The sequence below is a fragment of the Grampus griseus genome (genome assembly GCF_964374135.1).
Source record: "Grampus griseus genome assembly, chromosome: 19".
Classification (NCBI taxonomy): domain Eukaryota; kingdom Metazoa; phylum Chordata; class Mammalia; order Artiodactyla; family Delphinidae; genus Grampus; species Grampus griseus.
The window spans coordinates 14,052,351-14,076,695 of record NC_139013.1 but is presented as its reverse complement, the minus strand read 5'-3'; the positions used below and the strand labels follow the sequence as shown (position 1 = coordinate 14,076,695).

At 37.3% G+C, this 24,345-nt stretch overlaps 1 long non-coding RNA gene across 1 annotated transcript in view; it reads left to right on the top strand.

Moving 5' to 3' along the window:
* The window catches only part of LOC309836858, a 35,299-nt gene extending 11,830 nt beyond the window's left edge, over positions 1 to 23,469 (top strand). Inside the window, exons 3-4 of the long non-coding RNA XR_014298184.1 lie at positions 22,639 to 22,779; positions 23,336 to 23,469. This is a non-coding gene — a long non-coding RNA (uncharacterized lncRNA). The remainder of the gene's footprint in view (positions 1 to 22,638; positions 22,780 to 23,335) is intronic.
* The last annotated feature ends 876 nt before the right edge of the window (positions 23,470 to 24,345 follow it).

The window sequence follows — 24,345 nt, the reverse complement described above, 5'->3', positions numbered from 1 at the left end:
TGAGCTGAGTTCCCTCTGCTATACAGTAGAACTTTGTTGGTTATCTGTTTTAAATATAGTAGTGTGTGTATGTCAATCCCAAATTCCCAGTTTATCCCTCCCCCACCACATATAGATTTTTATTCATGTATTGGATCACTCAATATTGTTAAGGTGTCAGTTCTTTCCAATTTGAGCTATAGATTTAAGTCAATTCAAATCAAAATACCAGAGTCTTTTTTGTAGATATCAACAAGTTGATGCTAAAATTTTATGGAAAGGCAAAGGAACAGAAATAGCCAATACAATTCTGGAAAAAAAAGTTGTAGGATTCACATTATCTGATTTCAAGACTTAATGTAAAGCTACGATAATCAAAGCAGCATGTTATTAGTGAAAGAATAGACATATAGATCAAGGGAATAGAATAGAGACTCCAGAAATAGACTCATATCTATATGGTCAATTGATTTTTTTTTTCAGTATAGCACGAAGGCAGTTCAATGGAGAACGGCTAAGTCATTTCAAAACATGATGCTGGAATAATTGAATGTCCATATGCAAAAGGATAAAAAAAGTAACCCTGACACAGACCTTATCCCTTAATAAAAAATTAACTCAAAATGAATTATAGACCCACATATAAAATGCTATAAAACTTAGAAAATAGGAAAAATTCTGCATGGCTTTGGGTTTAGCAGTAAATCAGGTATTTTGTAGGATATTCATCAGTTTGGATTTATCTGATGTTTTCTCATGATTAGATTGAATTGATAGATTTTGAAGGGAAGAATACCTCAGTGGTGATGTACCCTCTTCAGCACATTACATCAAGGGATACAATATGTGCTATTACTGGTGATGTTAGCCTTGATCACTTGGTTACGGTAATGTCTGTTAGATTTTCCATTGTAAATTTACTGTTTTTCTCTTTGGAGTTAATAAATTTGGGGAGATACTTTGAAGCTACATGACTATCTTTTTTCTCATTAAACTTTCATTCACTGATTTTAACATTCATTAGTGGATCTTGCCTGCAACAATTAAAATTGTGATTAGCTAATGATGATTTTTTTACCTTCCTTATTTCTTCTATATTTACTAATAAGAATCCTTCTATAAGGAACTGTTGTTCCTACCTCATTTATATGTGTGTATGTCATTTATATGTGTATGGGTCCATAAATATTATAATACACATACAGACAGATACACAATCCAACATTGTTATTGGGGGGTGTCAAATTGTTCCTTTAGCCTTCAGCAGCTATTCTATTTTTTATTCTCTTAATTTTTATTTCATATTGGAGTATAATTGATTTACAATGCTGTGTTAGTTTCAGGTGTACAGCAAAGTGATTTAGTTATACATGTACATATATCTATTCTTTTTCAAATTCTTTTCCCATTTAAGTCATTATAGAATATTGAGTAGAGTTCCCTGTGCTTTACAGTAGGTCTCTGTTGGTTATCTATTTAAAAAAAAAAAAAAACTGGTATAGGGAAGTTTATAGCAGCTTTATTCATGATTGCCAAAACTTGGAAGTAACCAAGATGTCCTTCAGTAAGTGAATGGATAAATGAACTGTGGAATATCCAGACAATGGGCCACGTGGCATGAGTGGTCTAGTTCCCTAAGCAGGGATCAAATTCATGCCCCCTGCAGTGGAAGCATGGAGTCCTAACCACTGGACTGCCAGGGAATTCCCTAGTTATCTATTTTAAATATAGTGGTGCATATATGTAAATCCCAAACTCCCAATTTATCCCTCCCCACAACCTTTCCCCTTTGGTAACTGTAAGTTTGTTTTCTAAATCTGTGAGTCTGTTTCTGTTTTGTAAATAAGTTCATTTGTATTTTTTTTTTTTTTAGATTCCACATATAAGTGGTATCATATGGTATTTGTCTTTCTCTGACTTACTTCACTTAGTATGGTAAACTCCAGGTCCATCCATGTTGCTGCAGATAGCATTATTTCATTCTTGTTAATGCCTAAGTAGTATTCCATTGTATATATGTACCACATCTTCTTTATCCATTCATCTGTCAATGGACATTTAGGTTGCTTCCATGTGTTAGCTATTGTAAACAGTGTTGCAGTGAACATTGGGGTGCACGTATCTTTTTGAATTACGGTTTTCTCCAGATATATGCCCAGGAGTGGGATTGCAGGATCATATGGTAGCTCTATTTTTAGTTTTTTAAGGAACCTCCATACTGTTCTCTACAGTGGCTGTACCAATTTACATTCCATCCAACAGTATAGGAGGGTTCACTTCTCTCCATACCCTCTCCAGCATTTATTATTTGTGGATTTTATTTATTTATTCTTGGCCGTGCCACACGGCATGTGGGATCTTAGTTCCCTGACCAAGCATCAAAGCCATGCCCCCTGCATTGGGAGCTCAGAGTCTTAACCACTGGACTGCCAGGGAAGTCCTGTTTGTGGATTTTTTGATGATAACCATTCTTACTGATGTGAGTTGATATCTCGTTGTAGTTTTCATTTGCATTTCTCTAATAGTGACGTTGAACATCTTTTCATGTGCTTCTTGGCCATCTGTATGTCTTCTTTGGAGAAATGTCTATTTAGGTCTTCTGCCCATTTTTGAATTGGGTTGTTTGTTTTTATGCTATTAAGCAGCATGAGCTGTTTGTAAATCTTGGAGACTAATTCCTTGTCGGTCCTGTTGTTTGCAAATACTCTCTCCCATTCTGTGGGTTGTATTTTGAAAAAGATACTGCTGCAATTTGTCAGAGAGTGTTCTGCCTTAGTTTTCCTTTAAGAGTTTTATAGAAACTCACATTTAGATCTTTAATCCATTTTGAGTTTATTTTTGTATATGGTGTTAAGGAGTGTTCTAATTTCATTATTTTACATGTAGCTGTCCAGTTTTCCCAGCACCATTTATTGAAGAGAATTCCTTTCTTCCATTGTATGGTCTTGCCTCCTTTGCCATAGATTAATTGGCCATAGGTGCGTGGGTTTATTTCTGGGTTTTCTATCCTGATCCATTGATCTACATGTCTATTTTTGTGCCAGTACCATACTGTTTTGATGACTATAGCTTTGTAGTATAGCCTGAAGTCAGGGAGCCTGATTGCTCCAGCTCTGTTTTTCTTTCTCAAGATTGCTTTGGCTATTCAGGGTCTTTTGTGTCTCCATACATATTTTAAGGTTTTTTTGTTGTTGTTCTAGTTCTGTGAAAAATGCCACTGGTAAGTTGATAGGGACTGCATTGAATCTGTAGATTGCCTTGGGTAGTATAGTTATTTTGACAGTATTGATTCTTCCAATCCAAGAACATGGTATATTTTTCCATCTCTTTGTGTCATCTCCCACTTCTTTAATCAGTGTTTTATAGTTTTTAGAGTATGGGTCTTTTGTCTCCTTGGGTAGGTTTATTCCTAGGTATTTTATTCTTTTTTGATGTGATGGTAAATGGGATTGTTTCTTTAATTCCTCTTTCTGATCTTTTGTTGTTAGAAATGCAACAGATTTCTGTGTTTTAATTTTGTAACCTGCAACTTTACTGAATTCATTGATGAGCTCTAGTAGTTTTCTGGTAGTGTGTTTAGGATTTTCTATGTATAGTATCATGTCATCTGCAAACAGTGACAGTTTTCCTTCTTCTTTCCCAATTTGGATTCCTTTTATTTCTTTTTCTTCTCTGACTGCCATAACTAGGAATTCCAAAACTATGTTGAATGAAAGTGGTGAGCATGGACATCCTTGTCTTGTTCCTGATTTTAGAAGAAATGCTTTCAGCTTTTCACCACTGAGTATGATGTTAGCTGTAGATTTTTTGTATATGACCTTTATTGTGTTGAGATTTGTTCCCTCTGTGCCCACTTTCTGGAGAGTTTTTATCATAAATTGGTATTGAATTTTGTCAAAATATTTTTCTGCATCTATTGAGATGATCATATGGTTTTACTCTTCTATTTGTTAATGTGGTGTGTCACACTGATTGATTTGTGGATATTGAAAAATCCTTGCATCCCTAGGATGAATCCCACTTGATTGTGGTGTATGATCATTTTAATATATTGTTGGATTTGGTTTGCTGGTATTTTGTTGAAGATTTTTGCCTATGTTCATCAGTGATATTAGCCTGTAATTTTCTTTTTTTGTGATATCTTTGTCTGGTTTTGGTATCAGGGTGAGAGTGGCCTCATAGAATGAGTTTGGGAGTGTTCCTTTCTCTCCAGTTTTTTGGAATAGTTTCAGAAGGATAGGAGTTAATTCTTCTCTAAATGTGTGATAGAATTCGCTTGTGAAGCCATCTGGTCCTGGACTTCTGTTTGTTGGGAGTTTTTATTTTATTTTATTTTATTTATTTATTTTTGGCCACATTGGGTCTTCGTTGCTGCTCGCAGGCTTTCTCTAGTTGCAGCAAGTGGGGGCTCTTCTTTGTTGTGGTGCGTGGGCCTCTCATTGTGGTGGCTTCTCTTGTTGTGGAGCACAGGCTCTAGGCATGCGGGCTTCAGTAGTTGTGGCACTTGGGGTCAGTAGTTGTGGCACTTGGGGTCAGTAGTTGTGGCTCGTGGGCTCTAGAGCACAGGCTCAGTAGTTGTGGCACACAGGCTTAGTTGCTCCGTGGCATGTGGGATCTTCCAGGACCAGGGCTCAAACCCGTGTCCCCTGCATTCGCAGGCCGGTTCTTAACCACTGTGCCACCCGGGAAGTCCCTGTTTGGGAGTTTTTAAATCACGGTTTCAATTTCAGTACTTGTGAGTTGTTCATATTTTCTGTTTCTTCTTGGTCCAGTCTTGGGAGATTGTACCTTTCTAAGAATTTGTCCATTTCTTCTGTGTTGTCCATTTTATTGGCACATAGTTGCTTGTATTAGTCTCTTATGATCCTTTGTATTTTTGTGGTGCCCATTATGACTTCTCCTTTTTCATTTCTAATTTTATGGATTTGAGCCCTCTCCCTTTTTTTCTTCATGAGTCTGGCTAAAGGTTTATCAATTTTGCTTATCTTTTCAAAGAACTGGCTTTTAGTTTCATTGGTCTTTGCTATTATTTTCTTCATCTCTGTTTCATTTATTTCTGCTCTAATCTTTATGATTTCTTTCCTTCTACTAACTTTGGGGTTTGTCTGGTCTTTCTCTGGTTGCTTTAGGTGTAAGTTTAGGTTGTTTATTTGAGATTTTTCTTGTTCCTGAGGTAAGTTTGTATTGCTATAAACTTCCTTCTTAGAACTGCTTTTGCTGCATTCCATAGGTTTTGGATCATTGTGCTTTTGTTTTCATTTGTCTCTAGGTATTTTTTGATTTTGTCTTTGCTTTCTTCAGTGATCCATTGGTTGTTTAGTAGCATGTTGTTTAGCCTCCACATGTTCGTGTTTTTTACAATTTTTTTCTTGTAGTTGATATCTAATCTCACAGCATTGTGACTGGAAAAGATGTTGATATGATTTCAGTTTTCTTAAATTTACCGAGGCTTGCTTTGTGGCCCAGCGTATGGTCAATCCTGGAGAAAGTTCCATGTGCACTTAAAAAAAATATGTATTCTGCTGCTTTTGGATGGAATGCTCTATAAATATCAGTTAAGTCCATCTGCTCTAATGTGTCATTTAAGGCCTGTGTTTCCTTACTGAGTTTATGTCTGGATAATCTGTCCATTGATGAAAGTGGGGTGTTAAAATTCCCCACTATTATTGTGTTACTGTCGATTTCTCCTTTTATGGCTGTTAGTATTTGCCTTATATATTGAAATGCTCCTGTGTTGGGTACATATTTATTTAAAATTATTATATCTTCTTGGATTGATCCCTTGATCATTTTGTAGTGTTCTTCTTTGTCTCTTGTAACAGTCTTTATTTTAAAGTCTATTATGTCTGATAAAAGTATTGCTACTCCAGCTTTCTTTTGATTCCCATTTACATGGAATACCTCTTTCCATCCCCTTACTTTCAGTCTGTATGTGTCCCTAGATCTGAAGTGGGTCTCTTTTACCCACATATATGGGTATTGTTTTTGTATCCATTCAGTGAGTTTATGCCTTTTGGTTGGAGCATTTAATCCATTTACATTTAAGGTAATTATCGACGTGTATGTTCTTACCGCCATTTTGTTAATTGTTTTGGATTTATTTTTGTACATCTTTTTGCTCCCCTTCCTCTTTTGTTCTCTTGTGATTTGATGACCATCTTTAGTGCTACGTTTGGATTGCTTTTTCTTTTTTGTGTGTGTATCTATTATAGTTTTGGGGTTTGCTGTTCCCATGAGGTTTTGATATAGCAGTCTATAAATGTATTGATACAAGATTGTTTTAAGTTGTTGTCTTTTTCCTGCCTAGAGAAGCGCCTTTAGCGTTTGTTGCAAAGCTGGTCTGGTGGTGCTAAATTCTCTTAGTTTTTGCTTGTTTGTAAAGTTTTTGATTTCTCTATTGAATCCGAATGAGAGCCTTGCTGGGTAGAGTGTTCTTGGCTGTAAGTTCTTCCCTTTCATCACTTCTAAATACATTGTGCAACTGCCTTCCGGCTTGCAGAGTTTCTGCTGAAAAATCAGCTGATAATTTTATGGGAATTTCCTTGCATGTTATTTGTTGCTTTTCCCTTGTTGCTTTTTAATATTTTCTCTTTGTCTTTAATTTTTTTTAATAAATTTATTTATTTATTTAGTTTTGGCTGTGTTGGCGCTTCATTGCTGTGCGTGGGCTTTCTCTAGTTGCGGCAAGCAGGGGGCTACTCTTCGTTGCAGTGCACGGGCTTCTCATTGCGGTGGATTCTCTTGTTGTGGAGCACGGGTTCTAGGCACGCAGGCTTCAGTAGTTGTGGCACGTGGGTTCAGTAGTTGTGGTTCGCGGGCTCTAGAGCACAGGCTCAGTAGTTGTGGTGCGTGGGCTTATTTGCTCCGCAGCATGTGGGATCTTCCCAGACCAGGGCTCAAACCCATGTCCCCTGCATTGGCAGGTGGATTCTTAACCACTGCACCACCAAGGAAGCCCTTGTCTTTAATTTTTGTCAATTTGATTAATATGTGTCTCAGCATATTCTTCCTTGGGTTTATCCTGCCTGGTACTCTGTGCTTCCTGGACTTGGGTGACTGTTTCCCATGTTAGGGACATTTTCAGCTATTATCTCTTCAGATATTTTCTCAGGTACTTTCTCTCTCTCTTCTCCTTCTGGACCCCTATAATGAGAATGTTGGTGCATTTAATGTTTTTCCAGAAGTCTCTTAGACTGTCCTCATTTCTTTTCATTCTTTTTTCTTCATCCTGTTCCACAGCAGTGATTTCCACCATTCTGTCTTCCAGATCACTTATACATACTTCTGCCTCTTTATTCTGCTGTTGATTCCTTATAGTGTAGTTTTCATTTCAGTTATTGTATTGTTCATCTCTGTTCCTTAGATCTTATAGCTGTTTATTAAACATTTCTCATATCTTCTCAGTCTGTGTATCTTAACTCTTACATGGCCAGGGTGGAACTTTTTGACATTCCAAAATGGATTCTTGCATGCCTAATTAGAGAAAGTGGGCTTAATAAAACATCTTTTCAAAATTCTGACCCTGAGAGAACAAAAGTAATTTTGGGAGAAAGTTTGAAGTTGTAACTCTTATCATGTCCTTGAAATGTAAACACATCCTACATTTCCTGAGACTACAGTCTTAGCTCAACTAGTAGAAACTAAAACTGAAAAAAGAAAAAAAAAAGGGAAAAGAGGCCTTTTAAAACTCGAGCAGGAAAACTATGAGACCTCTGTGTCTATTTGGATATATGTATGTCTGTGTGTACATTATAAATATGATATGTCCCTACCTCCAGATGATATTACCAAAAATAATTTGTAAAAGAGCTGTATTTAATTGACTTAAAAGTAAGTACTTAGAAATCAAATACTTCTGAATGTAACTCAAGCTATCCAAAATTTTTAAGCGTTCATATGATCTAAGATTAATCTTCAATAAGTGAAAAGTTTTAGTTGATGGTTTAATTAATATAGACACATCTTTAAAGTCATCAACATTAAATATAATACTTTTATTGTACCTAGGTTTACTAAAAGGTTTTAAACACGTGGCCAAGTAAGATCATAAGTCACTGTGAAACAATACTTAGATTCATTTAACCAAAGTGACAATAAAAGATTTCAAGGGCAAATTCAGAAAGCTACAACAGACTGCCTAAGAGGTAAAGAAACTGTACAATATGCTATCAAAATCAGATCAATAGTACAAGAAAATTTTATCCTCTTTACAGAGAAGCCCTAGGGAAGCCCTAGATCACTTTTAATAAGATAAAATACTGAAACATTTATTGCTAAAGAAATCTATATTGACCTACTTTAGACCTCTTATTACAGAGAGACTAAATATGTTTGAGATTATTAATAATCTTGTGCATTATTTTTGTACATGTATCTTTTGCATTATTATTGAAAGATTGTACTATGAAGTGGCATATACTTCTAGAAATTAATTTAAAAAAGGGAACTGTGAGGGACTTCCCTGGTGATCCAGTGGTTAAGACTCCATGCTCTCAGTGCAGGAGGCCTGGGTTCGATCCCTTGTCAGGAAACTAGATCCCACATACCGCAACTAAAGGATCCTGCGTGCTGCAGCTAAGATCCGGCGCAGCCAAATAAATAAATAAATATTAAAAATACTTCAGGACTTCCCTGGTGGCACAGTGGTTAAGAATCCACCTGCCAATGCAGGGCACATGGGTTCGATCCCTGGTCCAGGAAGATCCCACATGCCACGGAACAACTAAGCCTGTGCACCACAACTACTGAACCTGTGCTCTAGAGCCCACGAGTCACAACTGCTGAGCCTGTGTGCTGCAACTACTGAAGCCCATGCACCTAGAGCCTGTGCTCTGCAAGAAGAGAAGCCACTGCAATGAGAAGCCTACGCACCACCACGAGGAGTAGCCCACGCTCTCCACAGCTAGAGAAAGCCCACGCTCAGCAATAAAGATCCAATGCAGCCAAAAAATAAATTTAAAATTTTTTAAATAATAAAAAGGTAACTGTGAGAAAAAAGTTTTAGGCATGGTCAGGACTAAGATTAGATTGAATTTAATTAAAGGGACGAATTTTAATATTGAAAATAAAATGGTACAAAACTAGAATTTGTTTTTTTCTCTGTAAAGAGGATAAAATTTTCTTGTACTATTGATCTGATTTTGATAGCATATTGTACAGTTTCTTTACCTCTTAGGCAGTCTGTTGTATCTTTCTGAATTTGCCCTTGAAATCTTTTATTGTCACTTTGGTTAAATGAATAAGTATTGTTTCACAGTGACTTATGATCTTACTTGGCCACGTGTTTAAAACCTTTTGATATCTTTGAAAGACTTCCTCAAATCAAATTCTAAATGAAGTTCTTCTGATCTCTAGCTAACTTTGGGATGCTTCAGAGGGCCCCTGAACATCTCAAAGGGAAATATTAAACTAATTAGATTTATCTGGTATGTTAAATTACCTGGGAAACGTGGTGAAATGAGTAATGATAAACCTTCTTAGATTATATTGTATGGGTTGTTAATATAAATATTCTAGAAATTATATGAAGTTCCTAAAATTTGAAATGTCCTGGTATGTAGTCAGTCATAACTCTAGTTATTATCTTAAAATGTTGTATGTCACAGAAATAGTGAAATTTCCATGACAGTGGCATTGTAATCAGGTCTTCAACCATGTTTTGTGTTTTTTTTAATACTTATTAGTCTGCGCTGGATCTTAGTTGCAGCATGTGGGATCTTCGTTGCTATGTGCAGGATCTTCACTGTGGCATGCAAGATCCTTCAGTTGCTTCATGCAGGATATTTTAGTTGTGGCATGTGGACTCTTAGTTGTGGCATGCATGTGGGATCTAGTTCCCTGACCAGGGATTGAACCCAGGCCCCCTGCATTGGGAGCATGGCATCCTAACCACTGGACCACCAGGGAAGTCACTAACCATGCTTTAAATTTTAAGTCTTTTTTCATTTATAGGCAGTTGCTGTCTTACTCTTATGCTTTTGCAAAAATGCTTATAGATGAATTGCCTTTATGCTCCAAAGCAAAATTAGACCCAGAAGTGAAAGGACTTCCACTTTTTATGAGGGCTGTTTCAACAGTGGCTTGCTTGTGTAAGGTTACTGAAGAAATAGAAATGGGGTCCCCTTTAACTATTTATTTTATGTCCCACACTCAGTTGAGAGTCTTCTAAACTCTTACCACACTCAGCAGTATTCTGTAAGCTGACTAACTTCTTAAGAAATATTGTTGCTTTCTGCACCTAATATTACTTTGGTTCAATGTAATAACCTTAACCTTGCAACTTTGCTTCCAGAACCACAGAAAGAAAACACATGACTTCATTTTGTTAACTGATTATCATCTTGCTCCCAGGAATGAATTACAAAAAGCTCCTATTGGTAATGCTGATCTAATTTGAATTACAGATGGGTCCTACTTAAAGAATGAGCAGGTACATTATGAAGTTGGATATGTAGTAATGCCCACAGTGGACATAAATGAAAGCTCTTATATACCAAAAACAAAGTCAGCAGAATAACCTCTATTAATTGCCTTAACCAGAGCTTGCCAACTAAGACCAGATAGCAATTATTTATACTGACAGTCACTATGCCTTTGGAGTAGCACATGACTTTTGAATCCTATGGAAACAATGAGATTTTTTAACCTCTTCAGGACAACCTATATTTTTTTAATTTTTAAATTTAATTTATTTTTTTATACAGCAGGTTCTTATTGGTCATCAATTTTATACACATCAGTGGATACATGTCTATCCCAATTGCACAATTCATCACACCACCACTCGCACCACCATGCCGCCTTCCCCGCTTGGTGTCCATACGTTTGTTCTCTACATCTATGTCTCAATTTCTGCCCTGAAAACTGGTTCATCTGTACCATTTTTCTAGGTTCCACATATATGCATTAATACACGATATTTGTCTTTCTCTTTCTGACTTCCTTCACTCTGTATGACAGTCTCTATATCCATCCACATCTCAACAAATGACCCAAATTCGTTCCTTTTTATGGCTGAGTAATATTCCACTGTATGTATGTACCACATCTTTATCCATTCATCTGTCGATGGGCATTTAGGTTGCTTCCATGACCTGGCTATTGTAAATAGTGCTGCAGTGAACATTGAGGTGCATGTGTCTTTTTGAATTATGGTTTTCCCTGGGTATATGCCCAGTACTGGGATTGCTGGATCATATGGTAATTCTATTTTTAGTTTTTTAAGGAACCTCCATACTATTCTCCATAGTGGCTGTACCAATTTACATTCCCACCAACAGTGCAAGAGAGTTCCCTTTTCTTCACACCCTCTCCAGCATTTGTTGTTTGTAGATTTTCTGATGATGCCCATTCTAACTGGTGTGAGGTGATAACCTCATTGCAGTTTTGATTTGCATTTCTCTAATAATTAGTGATATTGAGCAGCTTTTCATGTGCTTCTTGGTCACCTGTATGTCTTTTTTGGAGAAAAGTCTATTTAGTTCTTCTGCCCATTTTTGGATTGGGTGATTTGTTTTTTTAATATTGAGCTGCATGAGCTGTTTATATATTTTGGAGATTAATCCTTTGTTGATTCATTTGCAAATATTTTCTCCCATTCTGAGGGTTCTCTTTTCATCTTCTTTATGGTTTCCTTTGCTGTGCAAAAGCTTTTAAGTGTCATTAGGTCCCATTTGTTTATTTTTGTTTTTATTTCCATTACTCTAGGAGGTGGATCAAAAAAGATCTTGCTGTGATTTATGTCAGAGTGTTCTTCCTATGTTTTCCTCTAAGTTTTATAGTGTCTGGTCTTACATTTAGGTCTCTAATCTATTTTGAGTTTATTTTTGTGTATGGTGTTAGGGAGTATTCTAATTTCATTCTTTTACATGTAGCTGTCCTGTTTTCCCAGCACCACTTATTGAAGAGGCTGTCTTTTTTCCACTGTATATTCTTGCCTCCTTTATCAAAGGTAAGTGACCATATGTGCGTGGGTTTATCTCTGGGCTTTCTATCCTGTTCCATTGATCTGTATTTCTGTTTTTGTGCCAGTACCATGCTGTCTTGATTACTGTAGCTTTGTAGTATAGTCTGAAATCAGAGAGCCTGATTCCTCCAGCTCCGTTTGTCTTTCTCAAGATTGCTTTGGCTATTCGGGATCTTTTGTATTTCCATACAAATTGTGAAATTTTTTGTTCTAGTTCTGTGCCAGTGGTATGTTTGATAGGGATTGCATTGAATCTGTAGATTGCTTTGGGTAGTAGAGTCATTTTCACAATGTTAATTCTTCCAATCCAAGAACATGGTATATCTCTGCATCTATTTGTATCATCTTTAATTTCTTTCATCAGTGTCTTATAATTTTCTGCATACAGGTCTTTTGTCTCCTTAGGTAGGTTTATTCCTAGATATTTTATTCTTTTTGTTGCAGTGGTAAATGGGAGTGTTGTCTTAATTTCACTTTCAGATTTTTCATCATTAGTGTATAGGAATGCAAGATTTCTGTGCATTAATTTTGTATCCTGCTACTTTACCAAATTCATTGATTAGTTCTAGTAGTTTTCTGGTACCACCTTTAGGATTCTCTATGTATAGTATCATGTCATCTGCAAACAGTGACAGCTTTACTTCTTCTTTTCTGATTTGGATTCCTTTTATTTCTTCTCTGATTGCTGTGGCTAAAACTTCCAAAATTATGTTGACTAATAGTGGTGAGAGTGGACAACCTTATCCTGTTCCTGATCTTAGTGGAAATGGTTTCAGTTTTTCACCATTGAGGACGATGTTGGCTGTGGGTTTGTCATATATGGCCTTTATTATGTTGAGGAAAGTTCCCTCTATGCCTACATTCTGGAGGGTTTTTATCATAAATGGGTGTTGAATTTTGTCAAAAGCTTTCTCTGCATCTATTAAGATGCTCATACGGTTTTTCTCCTTCAATTTGTTAATATGGTGTATCACATTGATTGATTTGCATATATTGAAGAATCCTTGCATTCCTGGGATAAACTCAACTTGATCATGTTGTGTGATCTTTTTAATGTGCTGTTAGATTCTGTTTGCTAGTTTTTTGTTGAGGATTTTTGCATCTATGTTCATCAGTGATATTGGCCTGTAGTTTTCTTTCTTTGTGACATCTTTGTCTGGTTTTGGTATCAGAGTGATGCTGGCCTCGTACAATGAGTTTGAGAGTCTTCCTTCCTCTGCTATATTTTGGAAGAGTTTGAGAAGGATAAGTGTTAGCTCTTCTCTAAATGTTTGATATAATTCACCTGTGAAGCCCTCTGGGCCTGGGCTTTTGTGTTTTGGAAGATTTTTAATCACAGTTTCAATTTCATGCTTGTGATTTGTCTGTTCATATTTTCTATTTCTTCCTGGTTCAGTTTCGGAAGGTTGTGCATTTCTAAGAATTTGTCCATTTCTTCCAGTTTGTCCATTTTTTTGGCGTAGAGTTGCTTGTAGTAATCTCTCATGATCCTTCGTATTTCTGCAGTGTCAGTTGTTACTTCTCCTTTTTCATTTCGAATTCTATTGATTTGAGTCTTCTCCCATTTTTTCTTGATGAGTCTGGCTAATGGTTTATTGATGTTGTTTATCTTCTCAAAGAACCAGCTTTTAGTTTTATTGATCTTTGCTATTGTTTCCTTCATTTCTTTTATATTTATTTCTGATCTGATCTTTATGATTTCTTTCCTTCTTCTAACTTTGGGGGTTTTTTGTTCTTCTCTCTCTAGTTGCTTTAGGTGTAAGGTTAAGTTGTTTATTTGAGATGTTTCTTGTTTCTTGAGGTAGGATTGTATTGCTATAAACTTCCCTCTTAGAACTGCTTTTGCTGCATCCCATAGGTTTTGGGTCGTCGTGTTTTCATTGTCATTTGTTTCTAGGTATTTTTTAATTTCCTCTTTGATTCCTTCAGTGATCTCTTTGTTATTAAGTACTGTATTGTTTAGTCTCCATGTGTTTGTATTTTTTACAGATTTTTTCTTGTAATTGATATCTAGTATCATAGCATTGTGGTCATAAAAGATACTTGATATGATTTCAATTTTCTTAAATTTACCAAGGCTTTATTTGTGACCCAAGATATGATTTATCCTGGAGAGTGTTCCATGAGCACTTGAGAAGATAGTGTATTCTGTTGTCTTTGGTTGGAATGTCCTATAAATATCAATTAAGCCCATCTTATTTAATGTATCATTTAAAGCTTGTGTTTCCTTATTTATTTTCATTTTGGATGATCTGTCCATTGGTGAAAGTGGGTTGTTAAAGTCCCCTACTATGATTGTGTTCCAGTTGATTTCCCCTTTTATGGCTGTTAGTATTTGCCTTATGTATTGAGGTGCTCCTATGTTGGGTGCATAAATATTTACAATTGTTATATCTTCTTCTTGGATTGATCCCTTGATCATTATGTAGTGTCCTTTTATGTCTCTTGTAATAGTCTTTGTTTTAAAGTCATTTTGTCTGATATGAGAGTTGCTACTCCAGCTTTCTTTTGATTTCCATTTGCATGGAATATCTTTTTCCATCCCCTTACTTTCAGTTTGTATGTGTCCCTAGGTCTCAAGTGGGTCTCTTGTAGACAGCATATATATGGGTCTTGTTTTTGTATCCATTCAGCCAATCTGTGTCTTTTGGTTGGAGCATTTAATCCATTTACATTTAAGGTAATTATTGATATGTATGTTCCTATTACCATTTTCTTAATTGTTTTGGGTTTGTTATTGTAGGTCTTTTCCTTCTGTTGTGTTTCTTGCCTAGAAAAATTCCTTTAGCATTTGTTGTAAAAGCTGGTTTGGTGGTGCTGAATTCTCTTAGCTTTTGCTTGTCTGTAAAGGTTTTAATTTCTCCGTCAAATTTGAATGAGATCCGTGCTGGGTAGAGTAATCTTGGTTGTAGGTTTTTCTCCTTCATCACTTTAAATATGTCCTGCCACTCCCTTCTGGCTTGCAGAGTTTCTGCTGAAAGATCAGCTGTTAACCTTATGGGGATTCCCTTGTGTGTTATTTGTTGTTTTTCCCATGCTGCTTTTAATATTTTTTCTTTGTATTTAATTTTTGATAGTTTGATTAATATGTGTCTTGGTGTGTTTCTCCTTGGATTTATCCTGTATGGGACTCTCTGTGCTTCCTGGACTTGATTAACTATTTCCTTTCCCATATTAGGTAAGTTTTCAACTATAATCTCTTCAAATATTTTCTCAGTCCCTTTCTTTTTCTCTTTTTCTTCTGGGACCCCTGTAATTCGAATGTTGGTGTGTTTAATGTTGTCCCAGAGGTCTCTGAGACTGTCCTCAATTCTCTTTATTCTTTATTCTGCTCTGCAGTAGTTATTTCCACTATTTTATCTTCCAGGTCACTTATCCGTTCTTCTGCCTCAGTTATTCTGCTATGACCCCTTCTAGAGAATTTTTAATTTCATTTATTGTGTTGTTCATTGTTGCTTGTTTCATCTTTAGTTCTTCTAGGTCCTTGTTAAACGTTTCTTGTATTTTCTCCATTCTATTTAGAAGATTTTGGATCATCTTTACTATCATTATTCTGAATTCTTTTTCAGGTAGACTGCCTATTTCCTCTTCATTTGTTAGGTCTGGTGGGTTTCTGCCTTGTCCTTCATCTGCTGTGTGTTTCTCTGTCTTCTCATTTTGCTTAACTTACTGTGTTTGGGGTCTCCTTTTCGCAGGCTGCTGGTTCATAGTTCCTGTTGTTTTTGTTGTCTGTCCCCAGTGGCTAAAGTTGGTTCAGTGGGTTGTGTAGGCTTCCTGGTGGAGGGGATTAGTGCCTGTGTTCTGGGGGATGAGGCTGGATCTTTTCTTTCTGGTGGGCAGGTCCATGTCTGGTGGTGTGTTTTGGGGTGTGTGTGGCCTTATTATGACCATATAATTTTATCATATGATTTTATGATTTTGGGGGGTGTGTGGCCTTATTATGATTTTCTGCTAATGGATGGGGTTGTGTTCCTGTCTTGCTAGTTGTTTGGCATAGGGTGTCCAGCACTGTACCTTGCTGGTCATTGAGTGGAGCTGGGTCTTGGTGTTGAGATGGAGATCTCTGGGAGATTTTTGCCATTTGATATTATGTGGAGCTGGGAGGTCTCTTGTGGACCAGTGTCCTGAACTTGGCTATCCCACCTCAGAGGCACAACCCTGTCACCTGGCTGGAGCACCAAGAGCCTGTCATCCACATGACTCAGAATAAAAGTGAGAAAAAAAAAAAAAAGAAAGAAAGAAAGAAGAAGATAAAATAAAAAAGTTATTTAAAAAGATAAGTATTTTACAAAAAAAAAAGATAAGTATTTAAAAAATTTTTTTAATGTAATTTAAAAAAAGAAAGCAAGAAAGAAGAGAGCAACCAAACCAAAAAACAAATCCACCAATGATAACAAGTGCTAACAATTATACTAAAAACAAATACAAACCAAAAAAAAAAAGGACGGACAGAACCCTAGGATAAATGGTAAAAGCAAAGCTATACAGAGAAAATCACACACAGAAGCATACACATACACACTCACAAAATGAGGAAAAGGGAAAACAATATATATGTCCTTGCTCCCAAAGTCCACCTTCTCAATTTGGGATGATTCTTTGTCTATTCAGGTATTCCACAGATGTAGGGTACATCAAGTTGATTGTGGAGATTTAATCTGCTGCTTCTGAGGCTGCTGGGAGAAATTTCCCTTTCTGTTCTTTTTTCGCACAGCTCCTGGGGTTCAGGTTTGGATTTGGACCCGCCTCTGCGTGTAGGTCACCTGAGGGCGTCTGTTCTTTGCTCAGACAGGATGGGGTTAAAGGAGCAGCTGATTCGGGGGCTCTGGCTCACTCAGGCCATGGAGAGGGAGGGGTACGGAGAGCAGGGCAAGCCTGCGGCGGCAGAGGCAGGCATGACGTTGCAGCAGCCTGAGGCGTGCCGTGTGTTCTTCCAGGGAAGTTGTCCCTGGATCACGGGACCCTGGCAGTGGCGGGCTGCACGGGCTCCCCAGAAGGTGGGTGTGGATAGTGATCTGTGCTCACACACAGGCTTCTTGGTGGCGGCAGCAGCAGCCTTAGTGTCTCATGCCCGTCTCTGGCATCTGTGCTGATAGCTGCGCCTCGCGCCAGTCTCTGGAGCTCCTTTAAGTGGCGCTCTTAATCCCCTCTTCTCGCGCAACAGGAAACAAAGAGGCAAGAAAAAGTCTCTTGCCTCTTCAGCAGCTCCAGACTTTTTCCCAGACTCCCTCCCGGTTAGCTGTGGAGCACTAGCCCCTTCAGGCTGTGTTCACGCAGCCAACACCAGTCCTCTCCCTGGGATCCCCCTGAAGCCAGAGCCTCAGCTCCCAGCCCCAACCCATTCCGGCGGGTGAGCAGACAAGCCTCTCGGGCTGGTGAGTGCTGGTCGGCACTGATCCTCTGTGCAGGAATCTCTCCACTTTGCCCTCTGCACCCCTGTTGCTGTGCTATTCTCTGTGGCTCTGAAGCTTCCCCTTTCCCCCACCCACAGTCTCTGCCCACGAAGGGGCTTCCTAACGTGTGGAAACCTTTCCTCCTTCACAGCTCCCTCCCACTGGTGCAGGTCCCGTCCCTATTCTTTTGTCTCTGTTTTTTCTTTTTTCTTTTGCCCTACCCATGTATGTGGGGAGTTTCTTGCCTTTTGGGCAGTCTGAGGTCTTCTGCCAGCGTTCAGTAGGTGTTCTGTAGGAATTGTTCCACATGTAGATGTATTTCTGATGTATTTGTGGGGAGGAAGGTGATGTCCATGTCTTACTCTTCTGCCATCTTGAAGCTCCTCCTCTTGTTATATTCTAATTGGCCTTACATTACATTTCTTAATGAACTAACATCTTTATGATGTTTAGTCTTCCAATTGTTTACCTAAAACAATATATTAGCCAGTTATTTTACCAGCAAAATGGGTTTATTTGGGAACAGCAAAGAATTGCGATTAAGGACATGCAATCTATGGCAAACCACAGGCAAGTCCAAAGGAGATAGTTTTTTTGTTTTGTTTTGTTTTATAGAGGAGAAGAGGGAGTGGGAGTGGCTATTACGAAGAGTTCATTGGAGGAAACCAGGCGTTTGAAGTGAGTGGCATTTTATTGGCTGAGTTGTGACAGTCGCTCACTGGCTGGGCTGTTGCCAGGAAAGGAAAAGCTCTTCCTCCTACTTGGTAGTAAAGTAGTATCCTTCTTCCTGTTGGAGATGCAAAGTACCTCTCTTCCTATTGGGTATGCAATTGACATGAGTGGTTGGTTTTAAGAACTCCGCCTCCTGGCCTCCCAACTCCTTTTTAAATTAGTTTGTTTGTTAATTTTCACATTTTCCCCTTTTGATCATGATCTTTCTCTGACACCCGAAACTAACACAGCATTGTAAATCAACTGTACTTCAGTTAAAAAAATAAAAGATCTTTCTCTGAAAGCATTGCTGATCAAGAGTCAGGTTTTTCCTGGTTCAGCAGCCTTTTCTCCCTCAGTGCTAGGAAGGACCTTTCCTGGGTGTCTTCACACTGGATGGAAAATGCACAGATTGGAAATCTGTTGAGATTTGAGTAACAAATACATTTGAGTAACAAGGAGTATATTTACAAATTTTTGTTAAGAGTCTACTTAGGAGTGGAATTTGGTGACACTGGATATATATGTTGAACTGTGATACTTTCAATTTTCCTAAGCAGCTTTGCTAGCATGCATTCCCACTATTAGTGTATAAGAGAATTCTTCTTGTTATGCAGCCTTAAAGGCATTTGATATTGTTTCTCTCCCATCTTTTCATTTTAGCCATTTTGTTGAGTAGTTGGTAGCATTGTGTTTTAATTCGCATTTCCCTGAAAATTGCAGTACTGCTTTATTTTTGTTGACTATTTGGATACCCTCTTTTAAGAAATGCCCATTGAAGTCTTCCACACAGTGTTCTATTTGGCTGGCTGGGGTTTTTCTTACTGGATTTTAGGAGTTGATTTTTATTCTGGATACAACTTGAGATATATCTGTATCTGTATAGCTAAATATCTATGTATAGCTATCCCTATCTATGTATACCTATATCTCCACACATTAATCTACCCATCACCCATTAATCTTTGAAATCTTCCTTGCTTTTTTGGTACAGGAAATCCTGGACTCAACTCATACCTTCTCTGCTTCAGATCAGAAATCCACAAGTACTCCAAAGAAACTAGGGTTGGGGTGTATGTGTGTATTTCATATATAATATCTTGCATATGATGGCTTACCTTTTACTTTCTTATTGATGAATTTGAACAGTAGTTCTTAATTTAGAAAAGCAGAAAATGTGCTTTTTTTTCCTTTTGAACTATCAACTTTCCAAGTACAGTTATTTAAATAGCCACCTTGCTGACATTGGAAATGCTCTTTCACATATATATATATATATATATATATTCACATATATATATATATATATTCATTGATTAAATGCATTTCAATGAATGATCATCCATCTCCCTCCCTCACTCTTGCTCTCTCCTGTTGTCTCACTGTTAGCCTGGGTTGCTTCTTAAGCTGTTTCCTATGTTATTTTGACATCACTCACTTCCTTACTTTTTGGCATGGGAAATCATGGACACACATACCTTCCTTGCTTTAGATTAGGAATCTGCAAATTCTCCAGAGAGCTCAGGTTGATATTTGTAGGGAATAATACTTAAAGACCACAGTTTGGGTGATAGGAATGTGCATTACTGTTACCTTTCCTAGGGAATAATTCATTGACGGGCTTCTCTGTTCCTTCAAGAGAAGTTGGTCTATTTACATTTTATTTTTTTATTTTATTTTTTTGCGGTACACGGGTCTCTCACCGCTGTGGCCTCTCCCATTGTGGAGCACAGGCTCTGGACGTGCAGGCTCAGCAGCCATGGCTCACGGGCCTAGCTGCTCCGCAGCATGTGGGATCTTCCTGAACCAGGGCACGAACCTGTGTCCCCTGCATTGGCAGGCGGACTCTCAACCACTGCGCCACCAGGGAAGCCCAACACTTTATCTTTTTTAGAGTTGGTTTTGATCAGTTCTTTTCCTAAAAATAAAAAACTGTTTCACATATAGATTAAAATTCATTTACAAAATAATCTTGCATAATTAAAAAAATATATTCTTTTAGACATTTCCCCTTTGTCATTTAAAAGTTTTCCCTTCCTCTTTTTTCTTTATTAGGTAGGCCAAGAATTTATTTCTCTTACTGATTTGTTTTTAAGAATGAGCTATTTTATTTGTTTACCCCATCTTTTTGTATTTTTTGACTGATTACATTTTGTCTTTATTCCTTTCTTTTGCTTTACTTCAGCTTACATGCCTTTTTTATCTTTTTTGTAGGGTGCTTAGTTCAGTCTTATATTTAGGTTAATATAACCATTTAAGTCTTTGACTTTTTTTCTGAGCACTAAATTGGTATGCCATCCATTCTGATGTTATTTTTGTCATCAAAATTTTCTATAAAGTCTGATATTTTAATTGTTTTTAATATTTATTTATTTATTTAGGCTGTGCCGGGTCTTAGTTGTGGCACACAGGATCTTTGCTGCGGCATGCAAACTCTTAGTTGTGGCATGCATGCAGTTCTAGTTCCCCAGCAAGGGATCGAACCCAGGCCCCCTGCATTGGGAGCACAGAGTCTTACCCACTGGACCACCAGGGAAGTCCCTGATATTTTAATTTGTATTTCCTCATTGAAACAACAGTGGCTTAGTTAAGTACATTGTTTACAAATAGAAAAGCTTTCAATTTTTTGCTGTTATTATTTAAATTTTTATTGTGTTATATTCAGAGATTGTTTTGTTTCAAACACCCTCCTTTTTAATTTTTTTTACTTTTTTATTTTATTTTATTTTTTTGGTGGTACGCGGGCCTCTCACTGTTGTGGCCTCTCCCGTTGCGGAGCACAGGCTCCGGACGCGCAGGCTCAGCAGACATGGCTCACGGGCCCAGCCACTCGGCAGCATGTGGGATCTTCCCGGACCGGGGCACGAACCCGTGTCCCCTGCATCGGCAGGTGGACTCTCAACCACTGCGCCACCAGGGAAGCCCCCTCCCTCCATTTTTATACTTATATTGTAATCACAGAAAACTACTTCTCCATTCATTTCAAATTGAACCTTACAACCACTATTTAGATTTTTCATAGGCTCTTCTTTTATCTAGATTGCCACCCTCCAGGTTTTATCCCAAATATCCTTTTTAATAGATTCCCTGACACTCCTAGTTTCCCCAGACAATTTCCTCATACCATTCACTTACTCTGCTCTCTCCAAAATTATGGTCTCCTTGTTCAGTTTTTAAATAACTGTTTAATATGATACATAACTGCTATAATATCTAAAAATCATTCAGATACTTTTCCATAAAGAATAAGAATGGTTGGTTCTAAATGTAAGGGGATAGAAGGGAAATCTGTGAAATGTTATGAAGTAAGCAGACTGAGCATCTAGGAGGGTTGAATAATAGTGAAACTCAACTGAATATATGTTCATTATACACATCTCTATGCGCAGCAGGGAATGAACAATATTGGTGGAGACATCTCTGTTTGATTGGATAACTGCTTAAAGAATTATTAGGTAAAACAAGGACCTTTTTCCTTTTACACATTTGGCTGAGCTACCTTGAATTTCCTTTAGTTCCTATATATATATAGGAAGTAAAGTAGGAAGAAGTGCACTTAATCACTGCAGTAAGATATGAGAGATTAGAGGTAGGGAGAAATGTCTTTTGAGTGTTGTGAAATTATTTAAGTGATTATTATGATATTCAACTGCATTACAGTGACTTTGTAATATTTTCATTTAGTATCATAGTTTGACAGTTATCATTTTATTCTAAAGTTAATCAGTTAACACCTGCTATGTCCCAGTCAATTTATTTATTTTGAACGAAATAGGAATTATATATTCCTTTGGGATGGTTTGGGGATCAGAAACAGCAAAGCAAAGTGAAAATTTATGTATATGTGTTGAAAACTGTGACATGAAGAAAAGAATCATGATGTTGTGATTGAGAATAAACATGGATCTACTTATAGTCAGCAGGGCAAGCATTTCTTTGCAAGAAATGTTTAACCTAAGATGAAAGGATGAATAGTCAGCCTTTCATTGAGCCCAGGAGAGGTGATTCTTAGGAGATGAAATACCCTGTAAAAAGCTGTATGAAATGGAAAGGTTGTGGGCATAATCTAGGAGCTGAACAGTAGCAAGTGTCCTAAGAGAGTAAAGAGGACAGTTTCTTCCAGAGAAGTCTTTAGGTAAGCAAAGGCCATATTATATTCTATGGTAACATGTTTGGATTTTATTCTAAGAGTAAAGGAAATGATTAATACTATTAAATGGGAACTCCTAAACTTTGATTTATATTGGAATCATCTTGTGAAGTTATTAAACATGTAGATGCCCAATTACTCCTTTAGATTTGATTCACCTTGGTCTGGGGTCGTACCCAAATAGCTGTACTTGTAAGAAGCTCTCCAGATTATTCTGATTGACACCTAAATTTCAAATCACCACAATCTTACATAATCTCTCATTATTCTCTCAGCTCATATTGTTTTGATTTAAAACTACCTAATTATATTGAAAGTTTTAAGCCATTTATTTCTTTTCAAGAATTGTTTTCATTTTGTATCCTATTTTTAAGATAGAAACTGTATGTTTTGCTGGCTGCTAGAAAGTTATCTTTGTTTGCTTTTTTGTTTTCTTTTAGGTTTACTCTCCAGGTATAAGACCAAGAAGTTATCTCCAGAGGACATTTATGAAATCAGTTTATCCTGATGGAAGATAATAGGAGGAAGTAAAACTCCTTGTCTTAAAGGATCTATTTTGAGAAATGAGTGGCAGAGCAAAAGTGAGTTTGAGGGTCAACAGGGACCTCGAGATAGATATCTCAGTCAAGTGAAAATCATCTATAACATGCCAACATGTAGAAAACATTCATCTTTTACTCTGAATCAGAGAATTCATAATAGTCAGAAACTTTATGAATATAGGGAATGTGGAAAACCCTTTAGCTGTGGCTCAAATTTTGTTCAACATGAGGAAATTCATTCTGGTGATAAACTTTTGATTGTAAAGAATGTGGGAATACCTTTAATAGTGTCTATCGGGAGTTCCCTAGCTGTCCGGTAGTTAGGACTTGGTGCTTTCACTGCCGTCGGCCCAGGTTCAATCCCTGGTCGGGGAACTAGGATCCCGCAAGCCACGCGGTGTGGCCAAAAAAAAAAAGTGTCTAAGTGTACATCAGAAAATTCATACTGGTGAGAAACTATGAATGTAATGTATATGGGAAGGTCTTTAGTTGTAGCTATCAGCTTACTCTGCATCAGAGATTTTGTACTGGTGAGAAACCCTATGAATGTCAAGATTGTGGAAAAGCTTTTCTACTTGTTTTTTTCCTTACACAGCATCAGAAAATTCATACAGGCAAGAAACCCTGTGAATGTAAGGAATGTGGGAAAACTTTTAGTGCATGTGGTCAACTTACCTGTCAGCAGAAAATTCATACAGGCAAGAAACCCTGTGAATGTAAGGAATGTGGGAAAACTTTTAGTGCATGTGGTCAACTTACCTGTCAGCAGAAAATTCATACAGGCAAGAAGCCCTGTGAATGTTAAGGAATGTGGGAAGGCCTTTAGACTTGATTTTTACCTCATTGAACACAGAAGAATACATACAGGTAAGAAACCTTATGAATGTAAGCAATATGAAAAAACCTTTAGTGTGTGTGAACAGTTTAATTGACATAAAACAGTTCATACTGGTATAAAACCTTTCGACTGTAAGGTATGTGGGAAGGCTTTTAGTTGTAATGGCAACCTTAGAGTACATCATAGAATGCATACTGGTAAGAAATCATATGAATGTAAGGAATGTGGGAAGACTTGTGGGAGTATATTCTCAAGCTAGTGTACATAAGAAAATTAATACTGATGTGAAACCCTACAAATGTATAGAATGCGGGAAGGCCTTTAAATTTAGTTTCTATTTTACTGAGCATCAGATAATTCACACTGGTGAAAAGCCCTATGAATGTAAAGAACATGGAAAGGCCTTTATTCATAGAACAGATCTAAAAGAACATCTGAGAATTCATTCTGGTTTAAAACTCTACGTATGTAAAGAATGTGATAAGGCCTTTAGTTGATGTGGACAGTTGACTCAACAGCAGAAAATTCATACGGGTATAAAACCCTATGAATGTAAGGAATGTGGAAAGGCCTTTAGTCATAGTGGAGACCTTAGACCATATCAAAGAATTCATATTGGTGAGAAATCCTGTGAGTGTAAAGAATGTGGGAAGGCCTTTAGAATTAATTCATACTTTACTGAACATCAGAGTTTTCTACTGCTGAGAAACCCTATAAGTTATGTAGGAAGGTCTTTAGACAACATTCACATCTTTATTGGCATCAGA